Genomic DNA, 14,332 nt, shown 5'->3' with positions numbered 1-14,332 from the left:
ATGCTTTTTACCACAGTGCTTCCATTTTATAAATTTTTAAAAGTCTTCAACACAAGGGAAGTTAAGTTCCTGATTTCAGACACACAGATGCTGAAGGAGTTGTGATCCATTCTAGGACTCTAGAAACCAGTGATTGACCAGTATACTTCACTTCTTGCAAGAGATGCAAAACTTAAAAGACCTGATTCCTTCCTTATAGGAATCTACAACTGAAAGCACAGTCAGGACAATCTATAGGTTGGTTTATTTAAATGTATTGACAAAGGTTAGTGACTGATGGAGTTAACTGTAGGACAGAGAGCGTAGGTTCTGGTTTAGTGGAAACATTTCCCATTGTGTTAGCTACTGCTGCCCCTTGGACAAGTGGTTTCTAAACTGTAGAGCATATTGGAATCTTCTGTTAAAAATAGATATCTCAGAACCTCACCTGTGACCTACCGAGTCAGAATCAGCTGTGGGAAATGCAAAAGGTTTTATTTATTTATTAACTAGAGGGATTTCCCAAGTGGTGCTCAGAAGGCCTACAGACAGCCTCTCTCAGCCATTCTCAGCTGACCGGAGTTGGCTACATGCATGGCACATGCCATAAACTTTGTACTATCTCACTGGCCCCTAGAATGCTTATTTGATAAAGTCCCCAGATAAATCTTAAATGGTGACTTATCTCAATAAGGATATGTGGGCCTATGATGTGTCTAAGAATTCACTTGTATGGGTGAAAAAAATTTCTTTTTGCTTTTCCCTTCTGGGTTCTGGCTGCAATCTAGCTTTAATAAAACACAAGTGAAGAGGAGAGAACCAGGAAAATTGAATAACTCACTAAAATAGCATAATCCATCTCCTTAAATAACATTTTTAGTTAAATAAAAGAATGTTTGAGCCAGGAAGGAGAAAGCATATTATCAGATGTTATGAGAAAAAGCACTCTAAGGAATAGTATCTTTATGAGAAATTTTTTTTCTGTCTTCTCAGTTGATAAGGGGTAAATGTCTTTCGGTTTTGGGTTTTGGGCCACACTCAGCAGTACTCAGGGCTTTCACTTAGTTCTGTGCTCAGGAATCACTTCTGGTGGGCTCAGGGGACCTTTTGGGGCATTGTATGTCAAACCCAGGTTGGCCGCATACAAAGCAAATGCCCTCAGTGCTGTATTATCTTTCAGGCCCCCATAAAATGATTTCATCTGATTCCTCTTCTGGTATAACCAAGGAACTCCCTGACAAATGGTTGTTTTCCCTTTTCCATGGAGTGAAATCTGCCTCAAAAGTGCTAAAACCTAAATGCAAAACAAATGAGCAATTCCTTTGTATAAGAACTGTTCATAATATAACTAAAGTTCCCTTTCTTGCCTTTTCCTGGGAAGACTATATAGAGAAGACAGCATGCAGACAGAATCCTTCACCAGAAATTTTTCTTTCGATTTATGCAAGAGTTACAACAGAGCACGCATTGCAGGACCACGCCAGAGTCAAATTTATGGTCCGTCTGAGCACCCCACAGGTTGCCATTACTTCAATAAAAAGAGGACTTTCCTATTCTTTTCGTCTACAAGCTGGGTCTTGTGACCATGCAGGCAAGATGGCTTTTCAAGACACAAGCTTGCCATCTTCCAACATATCAGCCAGTTGTGAAGACCTTTCTCTACCTATTACCTTGTCTCTCAGTTGACTGAGTCCGTGAAGTAGCCATTGAGTAAAACCTTTGCAATTAGAAAAGGGAAATCTTCATTTTGCTTTTAGAGACCTTCAGATGTTTGTCCTCGATTACTCTTCCCCTCCCAATACATCAAATACCAAAGAGACATCTTGGGGTGGTAAATTTTGCTCCCCATATGATAGGGAAAAAATGGGCACAGGTTGGGTAAGATTAAAAATATGGCCCTAAAGAAAAGAACCATCCATATAGAATTTCACAGGATGAAATTTTGCCCCCCATTTAAGTGTCTTTTAAATGTAAGACACTTAAAATACTCTGTACTTGCTTGACTGAAACAAAGAAGGAGTTGCTGAAAGAAGCTGAGAGCTGGGAGTTCAGAACTCAAGGAAAACAGCTTAGAAATCTGAGTTCTGTGATGAAACACTAAATATCATAATGAAATATTTAAATATAAAAGACAAATTAGTTGGCCTGAGGCTCTATGCAAACGTAGTGGCAGCATTAGCTCATAGTTTTGTCAAGCGGTATTTAAAAAGAAGAAGCAGCTGAGAGTTTCTGCAGAGACAACTTCAATGCTGAAAGTAGTGTTTCTAATGAGATAAGTTAGGCAGCAATGCCCAGAGTTCAAGACTGCAGAGATCCATCTTGTTCCAGGTTTTCTCTGAATTCAGGCAAGTACTTGGTTATTAAAGACTGTTTCTGCCTGGTTGAAAGGTTTCAGATTTTAGTAGATAGGACACCAAATAAGCCTGCTTTTGTTTTTCTCTATGTTTCTTTCCTCTCGGGGTGGTACAGTTCTCTGAGGGATCATCTATGACCAGCTCATGGAATGTTTTTTTGCTCAGAAACACAGATATATGACAGATGGATCAGCCAAACCGAGAGACTGGTTTAGAGACTATGTTGGAATAAAATGGTGATGTGGCTGCCCAAACCGGGGCCAGAAAATGTGAAATTTAGCTGTTAAAGTAGGCAATATCCTCAGGTTCTTATCCTCAAAGGACCAAGACTGAAAGCAAGGAACTGTAGATTGAATGGCTAAATTCAGAAGCTTCATTTAGAGGAAGGGAATGTAGGGAAGGGAAAAGAGTGCAGAGAAACTCCCAGATCACCAGGGGCCTCTCCAAAAGGGTTCCAGAGAAAATCAGAAGACTTTACCCTATTTATGCCCTTTTTACCAAAGGTGGGTGGGTGAATATTTCTTTATAATGTTCCAAGAATATGGACCATTAAACCTGAGGAAAGTTTGCTCGGATTATTATCTTCTTGTGTCCAACCTTCTAGGTTATCCAATAGGGCCTAAGGTCATCCAGTATTCAGGCACCATCTAGTCCACCCTTGTAAAATTCTATATTGATATTTCATCTCTTTAGGGACATATTATTAATCTTACCCAACCTGTGCCCATTTTGTCCATATCATGTGGAGAGACTATGAGTTTTATTTTGGTGGGGGTAGAAGGAATGAAAGAAGGAGGAAGAAAGAAGAGAAAAGAAGAAAGAAAAACAACCAGCTTAAAGAAAAGGAATGGAATTTTGTTTCTGGATGAGTAATTTTAACCTCTGCAAGTGAACTTTTGTTCTGTTTTTCTTTGCTTAATGCCTCCTGCTTTGTTGGCATTCTGCTAATTATTGCCAGTCCTTTCTTCTGACAAGCCAAGGACTCCCAGAGGTGGAGAGCTGGTCTCTTTCACACTGAGCCTGGAATAGTATCAACAGTGTGGCTCTAGGTTTTTCAGTTGTTATTGGCCATCATTGGTTGTTCTCCTGTTTAGTTTCATCTTTTTGGCTCTCCCTCTAACCACCCCAAGACTGATGTAAGGCGAGGCCACTGAATTCTTTTTACTTCTTGTGCTCTTGTTGTTTTCCTGCTTAGGTTCCTTTGATACTCTGCATCTTGCAGAACGCTGACTTACCAAGAAAAAATCAAGCTTGTTTTTTTGTATTTTAAAAAAATCAAGCTTGTTTTTTGTATTTTAAAGTGTTTCCCATCTCCAGAAACTGTCTATTAAATTAAATTGACCTCTGTTCTTGCTTCTTCATATTGTCTTTGAGAAAGTTTACTTTTTTGTGTGTATGTTTATCTTTTTTCACCTATCATTTATTCCTTTAATTGATGAAATACTTATTAACAATTAATAAGTGAAAGATGCTGTCCTGGGAATGAAAAAAATATTATGATGAATAAGGTATAGCATACACCTTTGAGAAAGAGTTTACAATCTAAAATAGGGGTGTTCAATAGATTATTCTGTGATGATAAAAATATTCTATATTTACATTGTCCCAATAGAATAGGCTCCTGTTATATGTAGCTACTGAACAATTAATACATGGTTGAAGGAATGGAGTGATACTACAGTGGATAGGGCATTTGCCTTGAACATTGCTAATCCAGGTTTGATTCCCAGCATACCATATGGTCCCCTGAGCACTGTCAGGAATAATTCCTGAGTGCAGAGCCAGAAGTAACCCCTATTCTTTGTGCATCGCTGGGTGTGACTTATCTATATCCCAAAATTACTGCTGTGCCTTTGGCCAGACCCCAAAAACTTGGGGCAAAGTTTACCAAAAAAGTAAACAGCCAAAAGTTAGAAATGTGGGAGGCACACCCACAAACCACCTCTGGCTCAGCTATATATTGGAGGCATGGCCTCTCTGGTTTTTGATCGGACTGCTTAATGGCTATGATCCCAGAGACTCAGAAACAAATCTCAAAACCCAACGGCTTTTGGCAGAAATGCGTCCAGTCCCTGGAATAAGTTACAGGCACTGGGCCACCCCAGGTGGGAATAGGTTTCGTGCCTTGGCCTGTTCCCCCTGGCGTCCCAGTGGCCACTATCCTCCAGAGGCCACTGGACAATCAGGTTTGGGCCCGCATTGTCGAGACATTTTGGGCCTCATGGGATGGGGGTGGAGCCGGCTCTTTCCTCCTCATCCCAAGGAGACCCCAAGTTGCCGCAAATGAACGGCCTCTCTGGCTCCTGATCAAGCTGCTTAGTGGCCATGATCCTAGAGACTTAGAAACAAATCTCGAAACCCAGCGGTTTATGGTAGAAATGCGTCTGGACCCTGCAGTAGGTTACTGTTGCCAGGCCACCCCAGGGGGAAAAGGGTGCTGTCCCTCTGCCTGCTTCCCCTTGGCGGTTCGGTAGCTGCGATCCTCCAGAGGTCATTGGACAGTCAGGTTTGGGCCATGAGTGACAAGACACATGGCACCTCATGGGATGGGGATGGAGCCGGCCCTTTCCTCACTGTACCAACAAGATCCCAAGTCGCCACCCATGAACAGCATCTCTGGCTCCTGATCAAGCTGCTTAATGGCCATGATCCCAGAGACTCAGGAACAAATCTTGGAAGTTTTGGCAGAAATCCCTCCAGATTTAATTGTTAAAATTTCAGAATTTCAAAATCATGCAGCCACTACTGCAGTTGCCGACATCATATGTTATTCATAACCAGCAATAGAAAACAAATTGTCTACTGTTGCCTTTTTGGCAGATCTGAGTGTTGGGGTAAAATCCCAAATAATACTGCTGGGTCTAGTGTCAAAATATTGAATGTAATCAAAGTAGAGAGAGAGTAATGTGGAAATCATCTGCTCCACAGGTAGGGGGAGGGTGGTATGCGGGTATACTGGAGTTTTGTTGGCGGAGGGTGGGCAGTGGTGAAGGTATGGGTGTTTCATTGTATGACCGAGACTTAAACCCAAAAGCTTTGTAACTGCTCTCATGGTGATTCAATAAATAAATTATAAAAAAATGAAAAAAAAGTAAGGTGGAGTTCATGCCCAATTCAATCAACCTAATCAGTAGCAGTACTCCTACATAAAAAAAGGAACTGAGTTTTAATTATCTACAAATGACTAGTGGGTCCTATATTGGATGGAGCAGGAAAGGGAAAGAATATGAAAGTAATATGTGCTATACATTTTATATACATTAATACATGTTATACATTCTCTAAAGGAGCAGATTTTATATTGTTATATTGGAAGTTTTGTAATACATGACTGTAAAAGTAAAGTAAAGTAAAGGCCCTCCCGTTGATCATCGATTTGCTCGAGCGGGCCCAGTAACGTCTCCATTGGAGACTTTGTTGTTACTGTGTCTGGCATATCGAATACTCCTGGTAGCTTGCCGGGCTCTCCGAGAGGGGCGGAGGAATCGAACTCGGGTCGGCCATGTTGGCTGCGTGCAAGGCAAACGCCCTACCCGCTGTGCTATCGCTCCAGTCCATGACTGTAGTATTAGTATATATGCAATAATATATGCAATATATGCAATAATAATAATAATAATGCATTATTATGACATAATAATGCAATAATATAATTGCATAATAATGTAGCAATATATGCAATAATATATGCAATAATGAATTTCAAAAACTTTGATTAGATTATATTATTTATAAAATATATAAATACAAGGGAAGTCCAAGCTCAAGATGGACATATTTAGCTTGTAGTGAAATCAGGAGTGCCTTTTAGATTCAGACATTTTGTTACTTTGTGAAAAGTTAACATCTGTGAAGCAATTTTTATTATTTTTTAGAATTTTATCTTTGTAAAAATTGAGTTACTGTGATTTACAATTGTGTTAATATTTATATTTTACACATGAAAATTATGTACCCCTCTCATCACCAAAATACCAATTCCCTCCGCCTCTTTTCCTAGGTTCCTTCTTATCTGTTCTTTCCTTCCCTCTCTCATCTTCCCTCCATGAGTACTTGGTAAAGTCAGTTCTGTTGACAGTTTGAGAGCTTGTGTTCATTGACCATCATCTGTCCACTTGCATAATCGGTCACTTTTTGCCTTCGCTTTCTTGACTTATTCTACATAACATGACTTTTCTTAGCTCCTTCCAAGTTTGAATGAAGAAATATTATTTCATCTTTTTCTATAGCTGAGTTATATTCCCATGTGTGTATGTATGCATGTATATCTCATGATTTTTTCCATAATTCATTTGTCATTGGGCACTGGATCATTTACAGAAACTGTGTATTGTAAATAACATGAAAAGTCATATTTAGAAGGAAAATGAGGAGCTATTACAGAAACTGCTTTACCTGTTTCTTAGAACTGGGAATAAAACCTTATGTACCAAAATAATTGTTTGAATGAACCAACAAGCAAAATAGAAATGAAATTGATTGTCTTCAAAGGTAGGTGTTTTACCTTGCTTAACATTGTATTTCCTGGAAATATAGAGCACATATTAATTCTATATTATGTATCTGTAGCCAGAAGTTAGAATCAATCAAATGCCTTTCCATCTTTTCTAGAAAATCAGTTATCAATCAAATATAGTCAAACTAATTTAAGCTTATTAACTCTTTAATAACTTGGTTCATCTTTCCTGTATTTATTTTTTTATTATTATTTTTTTGCTTTTATTGAGGAGGGGTAACACCTGGTGATGTACAGGGGTTACTCCTGGCTCTGCACTCAGGAATTATCCCTGGCGGTGCTCAGGGGACCATATGGGATGCTGGGAATCGAACCCGGGTCGACCGCATGCAAAGCAAATGCCTTAACTGCTGTGCTATTGCTCCAGCCCCCCAAGTTCATCTTCCTTTTAACTTCTCATAAAATCCCCTGACTTTGTTACTACAGGGCACACATTTTAGGTTTTCTGCTTATAGAGTGTACCCAAACCATAATTCTTTAACTTCAAATCAACAAGCTCTGCCTAATAATAGCCTCCTGAAGTTTTATGCTGACAGTTCACATAGATGTGAAGGAAGAGGACAAAGGTACCACTCTCTGCTTCCTTTTCTCAAAGTGCAAAAGGGTGACACTGAAATCAAAAGGACAAGATAACTTCAGCACAGTGAAGAGGTGCTCTATAGCCAAGCAGGGGATTTTAGGATACAGCTAAGTTGTTGTAGTGCTCACAGTTTGCCTTCTAAGAGTATTGTATGAAATGGAAAGTTTTATTGTATGTAACTCAAGTAATGGCTTACTGCTGAGCTCAAAGAGGCCAATGATTCTATGGTACCAGCTTTTGAGAAAAGAAAGAAGCTTTGCTATAGCTGGGAGGCAGGAAGCCAAATATCATTGTCTCCTGATCTTGGGGAAAGAGGTTTTTATAGGTTTCGGGTGAAAGCAAATACGAGAGAAAAGTGGTGATTGGTTTTGAGTTTAATGTAGGCTTTGGATAATATAGGGTCTACAAGCAAGTGAATCAGATTTTTCTTGTGGGACTTCTTGCTTCAAGATTCCAATGCAGTTCTATGTGGTTTAGTTCTTTCTGTTTGTTTTTGGTTTTGTTTGTTTGTTTGTTTTTGCTTTTGGTCAAACTGCGCTGATCTTCAAGGGTTACTCCTGTATCTGCACTCAAGAATTACTCCTGGTGAGGCATGGGGGACCATATGGAATGCCCGGGAATGAATCCCTGGTCGGCTGCATGTAAGGCAAACAACCTACCCACTGTACTATCATACTGGCCCCTGGTTTATTTCTTGAGACAATTAAATTTGGTTTCTCTGCAGACTGGATTTACTCAGAGAACAAAGTCTTATTATTGGCATAGGTGCTTTTCTTCTAAAGGATAAATTGTGAGAAAAACAGTGTTTATTTTTGTTTAAAACAATTAATTGGAGGTAGCTTGGAGATGTTTTCACTATGACTGTAGGATAAGTTCTGTGACCTCATGGCAGCCTGCCTCTCACAGGAGAGGGGAACCAGGTAAGAAAACTCACTTGAAATGTCTCCTTTGAAGTGTCCTGTCTTGTATGTTCCCAGGAAGATTACATGCAATTTTTTTACCTAAATTTAGGCTTTATGATGACTTAGATTTGACTCTGGACATATAAACATGTACAGAGTGTGGTGGCAGAACTATTCCACGACAAAGGGCTAAATGATCTGTGTCACAGACTTAGAGTTTGCCTGTAAATGAAGTTGGCGCAATTATAGTTTTAAATAGATATCAGTTAGATGACTTTTGAATGTTATTAAATTCTACCTTCCAACATTGTAGAGATTGGACTGGTGAGCAAAAAAAAAAAACACTGTCAAGACATAAAAGAAATTGGGAAGAGAGTGAGAGTTTATGGAACCTATAATGAGAGCAGACAACAGTCCCTATTGAGTCCATAAAATGTGAAAGATTTCATGTTTATTGAAAATGAGAAAAGATGAATGCCTAGGCAGGAGAGGACACCTACGTTTTAATTTTGTTTTTTAATTTTTATTAGTGAAACACTATGAGATACAGGTGTGGACATTACAAGTTTTTGTGCTTGGGTTTCAGTTATACAATGATCAAGTACCCAACCCTCCACCAGGCTCACTCTCCACCACCAATGATCCCAGTATCCCTCACCTTCATCCCCCCATCCTATCCTGCCTCTGTATTAGGGCACTCCCTTTTGTTCTCTATCTCCTATTTGTTGCTGAGGTTTGCAAAAGAGGCATTGTGTGGCAATCATGTTCTGTCTACAGTCTACTTTAAGCATGCATCTCCCATCCTGGGAGGATCCTCCCAACACCCTTTACTTGGTGTTCTCTTCTCTATCTGAGCTATACTTTCCCCTAGAATGTGCAGCTGGCCTTCAAGCCATGTAGTGAACCTCCTGGTACTTATGTAGACTATTCTTGGATATTAATCTCCTATTTTGTTGCTTTATATTCCCCAGATGAATGCAATCTTTCTATGTCTGTCTCTCTCTTTCTGACTCATTTCACTTAGCATCATACTTTCCATGTACTACCACTTGTGTGTAAATTTCATGACTTCATCTTTTCTAACAGCTGAATAGTACTCCATTGTATAGATATACCAAAGTTTCTTTAACCAGTCATCTGTTCTCGGGCACTCGTTTTTTTCCCAGATTTTGGTTATTGTGAACAGTTCAGCAATGAACATAGAAGTGCAAATGTCATTTTGCTATACTTTTTTGCCTCTCCAGGATATATTCCCAGAAGTGGTATTGCTGGATCAAATGGGAGCTCAATTCCTAATTTTTTGCGAATCATCCACATTGTTTTCCAAAAGGGCTGAACCAGTCAGCATTCCCACCAGCAGTGAAGGAGATTCCCTTTCTCGCCACATCTGCGTCAACACTGGTTACCCCTGTTCTTTTGGATGTGGGCCAGTCTCTGTGGTGTGAGATAATATCTCATTGTTTTGATCTGCATCTCCATGATGATTAGTGACGTAGAGCATTTTCTATGTGCCTTTTAGCCATTCAGATTTCTTCTTTGAGAAAGTTTCTGTTCATTTTATTACCCCATTTTTTGATGGGGTTGGATGTTTTCTTCTTGTGGAGTTCAACTAGTGCTTTGTATATCCTTGATATTAACCCCTTATCAAATGGGTATTGGGTGAATATTATTTTCCTTCTGTAGATTGTCTTTGTATTCTGGTCACTATATGTTTTGAGGTGCAGAAGCTTCTTAATGTAAGATAGTCCCATTTGTTTATCTCCATTTCCACTTGGCTGGTCAGTGGAGTGTCATCTTTGAAGATACCATTAGCCTCAATATCGTGGAGGGTTTTACTGACCTTGTCTTAGATGTATCTTATGTATTTTGGCCTGATGTTGAGATCTTTAATCCATTTTGATCTGACTTTTGTGCACGGTATTAGGTCAAGGTCTAAGCCCATTTTTTTGCATGTGGTTGTCCAGTTATGCCAGCACCATTTGCTTTCCTTGCTCCACTTCACATTTCTTGCTCCTTTATCAAAGATTAGATGTTCATACATTTGGGGTTGTGTGTACGGATATTCCACCTTGTTCCATTGGTCTGCGGACCTGCCTCTGTTTCAGTACCATGCTGTTTTAATTATTACTGCTTTGTAGTAGGGTTTGAGGTTGGGGAGGGTAATGACTCTCCACGTCTTTTTCCCAAGAATTGCTTTAGCTATTTGTGGGCGTTTGTTGTTCCATATGAATTTCAGGAGTGCTTGATCAATTTCTTTGAAGAATTTCATGGGTATACTTATAGGAATCACATTGAATCTGTATAATGCTTTGAGGAGTATTGCCATTTTGAGAATGCTAATTCTTCCTATCCATGAGCAGGGGATAAGTTTCCATTTCCTCATGTCCTCTTATTTCATGAAGTAGCATTTTGTAGTTTTCATTGTAGAGTTCCTTTACCTCTTTAGTTAGGCTGATTCTGAGGTATTTGATTTTCTGGGGCTCAATCGTGAATAAAATTGTTTTTTTTTTCTGTCACTTTCTTCTGTCTCATTATTTGCATATAGGAAGGCTATGGATTTTCTAGCATTAATTTTATAGCCTGTGACTTTACTGTACAAGTCTATTGTTTCTAGGAGTTTCTTGGAAGAGGATTTAAGGTTCCCAAGATATAGTATCATATCATCTGTGAATAGTGAGAGCTTGATTTATTCCTTTCCTATCTGAATGCCTTTAATGTCTTTTTCTTGCCTAATCGCTATTGCAAGTACTTCCAGTACTATATTGAACAGAAGTCGTGATAGTGGCCGTCCTTGTCTTGTCCCTGACCTTAGAGGGAATGCCCTTAGTTTTTCCCCATTGAGGTTAATGCTTGCCATGGGTTTTTTGTAGATGAGGAAAGTTCCTTCAAAACCCATTTTTGTGAGAGTTTTCATCATAAACGGGTGCTGAATCTTCTCAAAAGTTTTCTCTGCATCTATTGATATGATCATATGGTTTTTATCTTTACTTTGTTGATATGATGAATTATATTGATTGATTTCTGAATGTTAAATCATCCTTGCAACTCCCGGATGAATCCCACTTGGTCGTGGTGTATGATCTTTCTGTTGGATTCTATTTGCTAACATTTTGTTGAGGAGCTTCGCATCCATGTTCATCAGGGATATTGGTCTGTAGTGTTGTGGTGTCTTTGTTTGCTTTTGATATTAGGGAGATACGTGCCTCATAGAAGCTGTTTGGGAGAGTTCCTGTTTTTTCAATTTCCTGGAAAAGCTTAAGGAGAACTGGCAAAAGGTCTTCTTTAAATGTTTGGGAGAATTCACAAGTGAATCCGTCTGGGCCTGGGCTTTTGTTTTTGGGAAGACTTTTGATTACGGCTTTAATTTCCTTGAAATGAATGGATCTATTCAGATATCCCAAGTCTTCCTGGTTCAATCTTGGGATATTATAGGAATCCAGGAATTTGTCCATTTCTTCTAGGTTCTCTTGTTTTGTGTCATACAGACTCTCAAAGTAGTCTCTTATGATCTTTTGAATTTCATTGGTTTCTGTTGTGATGTCCCCTTTTTCATTTCTGATTCGGTTTACTAGGGTTCTCTCTCTTTCTTTGTGAGTCTTGCTGGTGTTTAATCAATCTTATTTATTTTCTCAAAGAACCAGCTCTTGGTTTCATTGACCTTTCGAATTGGTTTTTTTTTTTTTTTTTTGGTTTCCTTGTCATTAATTTCTGCTCTAAGTTTTATTATTTCTTTCCTTCGACCAACTTTGGGTTCTTTTCGTTGATCTTTTTCTAAGATTTTGAGCTATGTGGTTAGGTTATCTATGTAGGCCCTTTCTTCTTTCCTTAGGAATGCTTGCAATGCTATAAATTTTCTTCTTAGCATGGCTTTAGCTGCGTCCCATAGGTTCTGGTAGTTCGTGTCTTCATTCTCATTTGTTTCCAGGTATCTTTTGATTTCATCCTTGACTTCCTTCCTGATCCTCTCGTTGTTCAACATTGAGTTGTTTAATTTCCAGGTGTTTGATTTGTTTCTCGGTGTCTTTGTGTGATTTGCTTCTATCTTCAGCACCTCATGGTCTCAAAAGATTGTTGATACTACTTCTATCTTCCCGATTCTATTGAGGTATGTTTTGTGGCCCAGCACATGGTCTATTTTGGAAAATGTTCTGTGAGCACTGGAGAAGAATGTGTATTATTTCTGTTTGGCGTGTAAAGCCCTGTATAGGTCTATTAGCCCTCTCTCTTCTATTTCTTCCTTCAAAGCCAATGTTTCCTTCCTGAATTTTGTTCTTGTTGATCTATCCAGAAGTGATAAGGTGACATTGAAGTCTCCAACTACTATTGTGTTGCTATCAATGTCCTCCTTAAAATCTGTTAGCAGTTGTTTTAATTATTTAGCTGTTTCCTCATTAGGTGCATATACATTTAAGAGTGTGATTTCTTCCTGTTGTACATATCCCTTGATAAATAGAAAATGGCCTTTGTTGTCCCCTCTAATATTTTTCAACCTGGAATTTATGTTGTCGGATATTAGTATGGCCACCCCAGCTTTTTTGAGGGGGCTGTTTGCTTGCAGGATTATTTTTCATCTTTGAGTCTGTGTTTGCTCTGAGTGTTCAGATGAGTTTCTTTTTTTTTTAATTTATTTATTGAATCACTGTGGGAAAGGTTACAAAGCTTTCAGGTTTAGGTCTCAGTCATGCAAATATCAAACACATTTCCCTTTACCCATACTTATTTTTTACCATGAAGAACCCCAATAAAACCCCATCCCCCACCCCTCCCCGTCCCTGTGAGGCAGATGAATTCTAGTTAACACTCTATCTGCTTTGATTAGATTCATTGTTTCAATAAAAGATTCACCACTATTATTTAGAGTTTACCCCCCCCCCCAAATCAGACATGCTGAAAAAGCATTGTGAAGTGATTTGCTTTCTACAGCTGGGTTCAAGAATTAAATGTTGGTTTTGGATTTCTGCTATTTTACCTATTGACCCTGGAAGTATTTCTACTGAAAGTCAGATCGTTAAGAAATTGGTTTCTGTGTTCTGGAGTCGTGGCCGTGCTGGAGAGCCGCTCGTGGGGGCAACTGGTGGCCTCAGTAGGGTGTGAAGGGCGGACCGAAACGCCCCCTTCCCATGAGGTTTTAGTCGCCCCCACACTCCCGGCTCATACCTGCTGTCCACAAGGCTCCCATGTGGCCGCCATCTTTCTTTCCAGAGGGAGGAGGGCGGAAGGGAGCAACACCCTTTCCCCTCTGGGCAGACTTGATGGCCTGGATTAACGCATAGTCCTTTCACTTTTCTGCTCCAAGCTGCTGGGTTCTGCATTAAGTCCTTGTGCTTCTGGGGCTGTGGCCGTGCTGGAGAGCTGCTTGTGGGGGGCAACTGGTGACCTCGGTAGGGCGTGAAGGATGGACCGGAACGCCCCCCTTCCCATGAGGTTTTAGTCGCCCCCACACCCCCGGCTCATACCTGCTGTCCACAAGGCTCCCATGTGGCCGCCATCTTTCTTTCCAGAGGGAGGAGGGCGGAATGAGTTTCTTATAGACAGCAGAATGTTGGTTTCAGTTTCTGAATACATTTTGCCACTCTGTGTCTCTTGATTGGGGCATTAAGACCATTGAGGTTGAGAGAGATTATTGTCATGGGGTTTTGTGCCATCTTTCTGTAGGGGTTGGTAGTGTTTATAAGTGTTTTCCTTCTTCTCTTACAGGAGCCCCCCTTTTTTTAAGTTTATTATCGGAAGTACGATTTGGTTGCTTTATTGGGGAGAGGGCTACACCTGGTAGTGCTCAGGGGTCATTCCTGGTGGGTTCGAGGATCCTATGTGATGCAGGAGATTAAACCAGAATTGGTTACGGGCAAGGCAAGGCCTACCTGCTGTGCTGTCTCTTTGGCCCCAGAATTTACTTTCTAAATGTCTTTCCTCATGTTGCTTTTAAATCTGTACTTTTTAAATTTTTTAAAAGGAGAACATGCATTCAGTTTGTTTTTATTTACTTATTTGTCCATACCCA

The sequence above is a fragment of the Sorex fumeus genome, unplaced genomic scaffold (assembly GCF_029834395.1).
Source record: "Sorex fumeus unplaced genomic scaffold, SorFum_2.1 ptg000034l, whole genome shotgun sequence".
Lineage (NCBI taxonomy): Eukaryota > Metazoa > Chordata > Mammalia > Eulipotyphla > Soricidae > Sorex > Sorex fumeus.
Note: the sequence above shows the minus strand (reverse complement) of the source record.